General features: G+C 36.6%; 1 protein-coding gene across 1 annotated transcript in view; it reads left to right on the top strand.

Annotated features, from left to right (window-relative positions):
• Positions 1-1,609: 1,609 nt before the first annotated feature.
• Positions 1,610-8,371, top strand: part of smad1 (SMAD family member 1) — a 125,033-nt gene continuing 118,271 nt past the window's right edge. Inside the window, exon 1 of the mRNA XM_063046443.1 lies at positions 1,610-1,734. The gene's annotated coding sequence lies outside the window, so the exon portion shown is untranslated. The remainder of the gene's footprint in view (positions 1,735-8,371) is intronic.

Raw genomic sequence — 8,371 nt, 5'->3', positions numbered from 1 at the left:
GTACCACAAATATATTTTGGTAGGATGTGCCACCATTGTTAGAAAAGAAGAATTATTACTTTGCAGCTACTAAAGAAAGTTAAGCTATTCTGCATATTGTGGAATAGGCAACCCCCAACAAGTGTTAAATTAGGTCCTCTTGATATATGGAAACATTTATATTCCTCAAGATCTTAAGTACATAAAGTTTTTTTTGTTGGGGGAGGTGATATCTCCCGCAATATTTTTCTGGTGAAGAGGAACAAAACCTGTGATTCTATATTAATATTTCTGCATTTTGAAATTAGTGATTCTAATGTATTGACTCCATTTCCTGCACCATTGGCTGTCGGGTAATGTTATGTCCCCTGGAATCTAAATGTTTCGTTTGGTTCTTGATCAGCCAAGTCAAAGTCCAAAGTTCAAAGTATACTTATTATCAAGGTACATACATGTCACCACATATTACCATGAGGTTCATTTTCTTGCGGGCATTTACAGTGACTACAAAGAAACACAATAGAAACAATGAAAAACCACACACAACCAACAAGAAAAAGGTCAGAATAATAATGTGATGAAACTATGGCCCCAAAAGGCTGGAAGGATAAAAGAAAGCTGATGGGTCACGCCGAAATCTATAAATCAAAAGTAATGAACACACAGAAAAAGAGCTGGAAACACTCAACAGATCAGGCATCATCTCAGGAAAGAGAAATAGTGTTAATACTTCAGGCTGAAATCTGTCAGTCTTAAATTATTGCAGGATTTTGAAGGTGATGCTTCGTTTAGTCATGTGGGGGGGGGGGCAATGAAATTGGCCTCAAGGCTAATGAAAAGACCAGAATCTTGTTCTTGTGGAGTTAATCTAGTCTGATGTTGATTTTTTTTTCATGGCAAACTTGGTGGAGTGAGCCTTTCTGAGATTCTTCCATTATAGCATAATTGGGGAGAGGTGTAATTGTCTTAATGGCGTCTTCAGGAAAGAACAGACTTGGTTGTTTTGTCTCTCTCCCAGTCTCTTGTTCTTTTAATCCTTGCCAAAATTATTTCATTCAATATCGCAGTTATTTTCCCAGCACCTGAAGGCGTCAGTAAAAAATCAATTATAACTCTAAAAAGTCATCAAATATTCTTGTGTAGTTAAAAAAAACATAAGGAGTTAAAAAAACTGGAAATACTCTATAGGAGATCGGGGTTAAAGATATTTTACAAAGCAAGAAACTATGGGAATCACAATAGCAGAATCTATACAAATGCTGATTTAATATTACAAATTAGATCAATGACGATTTGATTAAATATCTTTTTTTCATTTGTCAAAAATATCAGGAACTTTGATGAATTAACACAGATTTGATTTTAAACTTCAGCCTGCTAAAGCCCCCGGCGTAATTTCTATATATAATGGTGTTTAATTAAAAAGAACTCTAACTGTACCGGAAAATGAATGTCCTTTGGAAAATTAGCAATAAGGAACATATAAGTAACTAATGAATCAAGTGCAAGACAAAACGGCGAGGGGACGTTCTGGGGAAGCGGAGCAACATCGCGAAGGTTTCGGATGGGTGGGTGATCGAACAGGCGTTTGTCGCTCCTCCTGGGAAAGTAGTGCGCCGCTCCAGCGGGCTGCTACACGGCGAGCGCGGTGAACAGGCGCAGGCTGGCTGACGCCGGGCTCGGCGCTTTGCAGCTTGTTGATTGAGCCGCATATGGAGTGGAGGTGGCACAGGGCAGGCAGCCTCGGCGGCCCAGGTAACTCACCCGATACCAGTCGTCCCCAGAATGGCTGGTTCCTCATCGCGCTTTTGGCTCCCGTCTGCTTTCTTTCCGTGGGGGTGTTAAACGAGGAAAGTTGTCGCGTTCTTTACCTTCTTTTTCCAAAAGTACTTTTCGACCAACATGGCGTCACCGGGGAAAGGGGCAAAAAGTAGTCAGATCCAGAGGGAAAAAATGTAGCTGATCTCCGGGGAAACTTCGTTTTAGTTTCAACACTCCCCGCTTTCCAGCTGCTGAATTTGCTTGCTGGTCCTTTTGTGTAACTTTATTTTTACCTCCAGTGTTGTGAATTCTGCTGTGAAAGTTTTTCCCCCCTGAAAGTTAAAAGAAAGGATGATTTTTTTTACATTTTTGGAATGGAGTTGTAACAACCACTCACTCCAGTCTCCAACGATGTAAGCTAATGCATTGAATGATTGTATTTGCATTTAACAATTTCTGGTTGTGCGGCAAGTGCTGCTTTGCAGCTTTAAGAATCCTATCTTTTTGATCATATTTCATTTATGTACTTTATTAAATGAAACAGGTTTTGAATGTGATTCGTTTATATCCAGCTTTGATATAAATCTTGTGAAATCATCTTGATTCAATTTCCATTTCACGGGTCATCCAGTAAAACGCAAAGTATCAAAGATGCGGCACATTTATATTTGTAATTAAAGCATTTAGTCTAATACTACGATGAAGAATATTTCAAGTAAATATTCCTTAAAGAATGCCTGTGTTGTAAAGAGACAGAATTTAAATGATGAATATTTGAATATTATCTGAACATGGTAGAATATGGTTTTACGTTCTTGTCGAAGTCTTTTGAATTTGAATTAAAATAATCTTACGTCTGAAAATAACTTAGAGGTTTTGATTTTTTTTGTGTCTATCTCAACTGCAAATCAGTGCAATGACTGAAATGTCCAGTGTGAATTAACATATGCGTTACGATGTAATGTATTCAGTAGATTTCCTTTATCTGTATTGAGGACTTTTTTTGCATGTGGTAGTGCATTATCTGCCAAGCATCCTTTTTGGCATTTTGACAGGAATCGGTTCAAGGCAGAGATTCAGTTACCAAAAGGACAGGAAATTTGTCCTTGTGTTGTTTTTTTTCATTGTATCCTCTCACTATTAGTACCTTTCACCCTCATTTATGTTCTTCCTGCACACAGTGAGTTCAACTATTTATTGTAAAGTATTTTTTCAATTATTTTATCAATGTTACATCCTTAAATTTCAAAGTACATTTATTATCAATGTATACTATATCAACCTCGAAATTTGTCTTTTTAGGGGCAACAAAACCAAAGAAACCCAATAGAACCCATTATAATAAAAGACCTTCAAACACCCAATGTGTGAAAGAAGAACAAATTGTGCAAACAATAAAAAAAAGTAAACAAATAACACTTACTCAGAACTAAAGTTCATGAAAGTTAGTCCACAGCCACAAAGCCAGGTCGTCGCTGTAGCTGATCCAGGACCCTGTTAATTTTTAAAAATTTTAACCCATGAATGTTGGTTTATGTTTAATTAGGTAGTCTCTGATCAAGTTACTAAGCTGATCTACAGTTCATATGCACATTGGCATCAATTTCACCCTCGAATTGATAAATCTCTATATCTTCTGATTTTTTTGATTTAGGTAATTAATCTTGTATTTATTGTAGTGGTGTATTTTCTTAATAGCAAACTTCGTCTCCAGTAACTTTTGAAACCTAGATTAATTTTGGGCATTTAACAAGATTCCAGTGTAAAGTGTACATTGTAGTAATTGTGCTTATACATTCTCTTCTCTACTGGGTTTGTATAGGTTTTGCAAGCAGATAAGTTGCTTGTTGAATGGGCAGTAGAAAAGCAGTTTTGGTTAAGTATAGTAAGCCAGATGTTCGTTGTTTAATCTTTCTATCTGCATGGCTGTGCCAAGTTTGAAAGCATCATCTCAGGCTGGCTGATAAAATTCTCAAATGAATATGGATAATTGGATTTTGTACAAAGATTCTGACTTGGCTAGAAAATGCTGATGGAGTGGCATCATTGGTTCTTTACTACAATGGTGAGTAATTCATTTACTTGTTATTAACTAAAATTATAATTGAATTTGGTATTGAGGTCCTTGAAGGTGTAGTCTTATTACTGCTCAACTGAATGCGAGCAAATGCATTTCAGTTGGTAGGTATTGCAGATATTACTGTTGGGGAACTTTTTTGTCAAATTCTGATTTATGATCTGAATTTTTTTTAAAAAAAAGTCCCCCCCAGAATATTTTTTTAAAGCTGAACCATCTTTCTGGAATTACATCATCTTTGGTCTTGTAAAATTAGATGCAGTGCTGTAAAAAAAACTCAGAAGTTTTGCTAATAATATTGGGTCTTGGGAGACGATTTATCTCAGGATTTTAGTGTAAATGAAAACATAAATAGATTTCAGTGGGCAGCAGATAATTATTTTATTACTGAATGTGGAATTGTGATGTATTTCCCTTTAGTTTGTAAACTGCTATTGTATAGTGCCTATGTCACTTTTCCTCAGTTTGCTCACATTGTCACCTTCCTCCTTTCATTGGGTAGTACTGAGTGAAAAGGGAAAAAAGACTGAGTTTTAACACCATAGTTTATAGAAAACAGGAAATGTCATTTTACATCTTTAAAAATTACACCATGGGGCAAACCTAATGACAGAAGGTTTGATCTTTTATGAAGACTTGTTCTTTTATTGGGTGTAAGTGAGATTGTAGAAGAGCTTTTGCAGCAAATAGATATGTTTTACATCAAGCCTTTCAGGGTTTGAAAGCTCTCTTGCTATTGAAGTATTTTTGGAAATGTGCTGGAAAAGTCTGTTAAATAACTAGGCAGTAAGTGTTCTGAAATGGTAATGTGATAATGACCAGATAATCAGTTTTTAGTGATGTTTGTTGCATCTTAAATGTTGGCCAGTATGTTCTTTTCTAAATTCTGCCTTGGAAATGGAACTTTCTTGTTACTTCAATAAGGTGTCAGCCTAGAATTTGTGCTTGGGTCAATTAAGTGGGACTTTAAACTTGTGGCTTTATCTCAGGAGACCATGACATCAATTGGTTCATGGTTGACAATATATTGGGTGCTTGAAGCATCAAATTTTAGTCTGTTCGTTGAGAAAGTAGAATTGTAGATATTGCTCTGAGCGAAACAAACCAGGATAATTTTAAGTTTTCTTTTAGGTCATCTGCCCTCTTCCTCCTGTAAAATGAAATTTATGGTAATGTTTATTGAGAAAAATCAACCAGACTCCATTCATTATCAGTTGATGTTGGTTGAAGTGTTGTAACTGTATTTTCGGTATGTAAGACAAGACTATCTCAGACCAGTTTGTATCTTAGACATTTTTATCCTTTTTTGAACTAGTCCCAATGACTGAGTATGTTTAGGAGATAAAATTAAACATCAAATCCGTTTTGTAAAGACCAGTAGACAGGGTAAAATCTTGTACTCACTTTAATATTGTTGTGGAATTGTTTTAGGAATAAAATTATGTTAAAAGTATTCAACACTATTTAAAATGTTTTTTTTTCTAGGAAGACAATTTTAAGAAAAGATAACTTTCTCCTTATGGATGTATATGTCTTGTCCACTGAAGCTGTCTAGTGTGAGACCAGACAGTGAAAGGTGTTCTGTAAGCTCTAATCAGTAAGGAAGATGTACTAAACTCCTATTGGAACGCACACAAAATGCTGGAGGAACTCAGCTGGTCAGGCTGCATCAATGGAAAAAAAGTACAGTCAACGTTTCAGGGTGAGACCCACCGGAGACCCAAAACGTCGACCAAACTTATTTTTATTTTCTCTTGTTTTTTTATCCTATTGGGTCAGTTTTCTACAATTACCACTAAAATGAGTTCGTGTCAAAGCCTCCCAGAAGCTGAAATGCCCACATATCTGGTTTAATTGATAGATTTGGTGTCCTTTGAGCTTGAGGCTGAGTAGTCAGGTCTCTTTCAGAAAGCCCAAAATGTCAACAATTTCTTCCCTCTCACAGATGATGCTCAACATGCTGAGTTCTTCCAGCAGATTATCACTCCAGATTCCAATATGTGCAGTCTCTTGTGTCTGAATATTTGCATCTGAATTGATTTTATAATGCACTGTTGTGGATATGGTATCATTTTAGATATGCTGCTTTTTATATATTGAGATGCAGCATGGAGTAGGCCCTTCCAGACCCAGCAACCACTGATTTAACCCTAGCCTAATCATGGGGCGATTTACAGTGACCAATTAATCTACTAACTGGTATGTCTTTAGATTGTGTGAGGAAACCGGTGTGTCTTTGGGGTGGTGGGGGGGGTTGGGGGAGAGGTTGGAAACATGCATTGCACAAGGAAGATGGGCAGAGACTCCTTACACAACTTACAGATGGTGTCAGAATTGAACTCTGAACAATGCCACCCCGAGCTGTAAGTGTGTCGCGCTAACTACTATGCTACCGTGGTTTTGAATGAGACACTTAACCCTGGCTCCATTGTGATACTAATTTGAAGATCCAGTGTTCATCTCCATATTCTAGTGACATTGCAATAGTAACCAAGTACTACTTATTGGCTGTCATTAGCTTTGGGACATTGATGTGAAAGGTTTGTTCGTACTGATTGCTCATTCTAGTTCTACAACCTAGTGGGTTTTGTTTTAATTTTGTTGATATTTACTAGCTTCAGCCTGTTGGCTGTCAGTTTGTCACCTTGTTTGGGTAAAGACGAGGTCTTACCTGATGGTTCGGGTTAAAAATTCTGTGATATTCAGTAGAGTGAAAATGCTGAGCAAACTCCAGGAAAAATACTGGTGATCCTAACAATATCTATGCTACGATTAAACATTTTTCTGGAAACATTTTTATAATGCCATTTTGTGTAATGGGAAGCCACATCATCTGCAAGTACATCAGGAAATACAAGTTCAGGGACAATTAAAATTGACACAAGTTCTGTGAGAGCAAATATTCAACCCTGATCTCGTATTTTTGGTTGTGATTTGTGAATTTCCATTACCTGAACTACTGTAACAGGGTGGTTGCATGCAGCTGATAATTTATAATTGACAGGAGCTATGTAAAGAGAAAATTTAAGAGTGCAGCATAGATTGTGAGGGTTGAAATGCAAACACTCTTGTTTATTCTGAGCCTGAAAGCTTTAATGGACACACCAGCTACTCTTTATAAATAATGTACATTCCTTGTAATGTGGAATCCCAAGAGACTGCAGAGAGAGCATCATTACCAGGCTCTTCAACCTTCTTTGAAATCCTCAATTGATTTACAGCTCAGAAATGGTGCAAAATGATACTCTCGTCTACATCAGGTCAGTCAGTGAAAGTCAAGAAGTGAGCCCATTATCCCAGATGTAGTAATTAAACCATTTGATTGGACAGGAAATCAAAGTGTTTGGTGTGGCCTTAGTGTTCTGAGCAGTGGGTGGCCAATAGATTTGATTATTACTGAGATTTTTTTTTAAAAAGTGCTAGTTTAAACCAGTTTGGTAGATCCGATACAATTTTTAAAAAAGTCTTTGACCTGTGTAAATTAACATTTGGAATAGCAGACTGATAGAAGGTCAGGATAGCTTTGTTTTTAATGTTTGCTCAGGCTATGAAGCATTGTAGCTGAAAAATTGCTGTCCAAGGGGGTTTTGCTTCTACACGCTTGGTCCCATACTCTCATCCACTCCCACCTTTAAAGTGGTGAAAACTGTCATGAGCAATACACCATTGCGTCATTCTCTGCACTGTGGTATCTATATTCTATGCAAGGTAACAAATGTCTGGGAGTGAGTTACAGGGCTTTAGTTCAGTTGTGCTTTACTAATGCTGTACAGTGTGGGTGGTTGGTGAACATCAGATCTGAAAGATTGAATTACTCTTTGCCAGGCTTATTAGTGAGCTCTATGGCTCTAGCAACAGTATAAACTAGAGAGAGAAGCTTTGCTCTTTTGCCTGGTGTCAAGTTGGTTTCCGATTCAGGATCTACAAACAGCTTGACATTTGTGCAAAGTTAACACTTTTTGGTTAAGTCCGTGGTGTAAGTGCAGCTTGAATGCTTTCTACAGTACTTTTCTTTACATTCATATTTTAAAATTATGCTTTGATCACTTTTGGTCTTCAAATTTTAGTTCTTCGTATTTCACAACTATAATAGATGAAGTAGCTTAAAAGTTTCAGAATCAGGTTTAATATCACTGACGTGTGTCATGAAATTCGTTTTGTGGCAGCAGTAAAGTATAATATAAAAACTAAAAACTGCAGTAAAGTATAGTGTATATATTATATTATTAAAAGTGTTCAGCCCCCTTTGTTCACACAAGTGAGTATTATAGCCAGGGATTTTGATCAATTTAACTGAGAATTTTTATTGGTCAGTTGGTAAGGCAATATATAGTACTGCACTGGAGGAAAGTTAACATGGTAATTACAGGGGAATGAATACTTCTGCAGCCTCACAATTTTGATTTTTCATTTTAAGTAAACTGTTGACAAGTTTTTGAAATTTTCTTTTGGTCATGATGCACAATATTTTGATTTGCACAAAAATCCTTTATCAATATATTTTAAATTTAGAAAATAAGACAGTAAATGTGTAATAGTTTGGGGGCTGAATAT

Source organism: Mobula hypostoma, chromosome 4 (assembly GCF_963921235.1).
Source record: "Mobula hypostoma chromosome 4, sMobHyp1.1, whole genome shotgun sequence".
In the NCBI taxonomy this organism is placed as follows: Eukaryota; Metazoa; Chordata; class Chondrichthyes; order Myliobatiformes; family Myliobatidae; genus Mobula; species Mobula hypostoma.
Note: the sequence above shows the minus strand (reverse complement) of the source record. Positions and strands in the feature narration are given on the sequence as shown.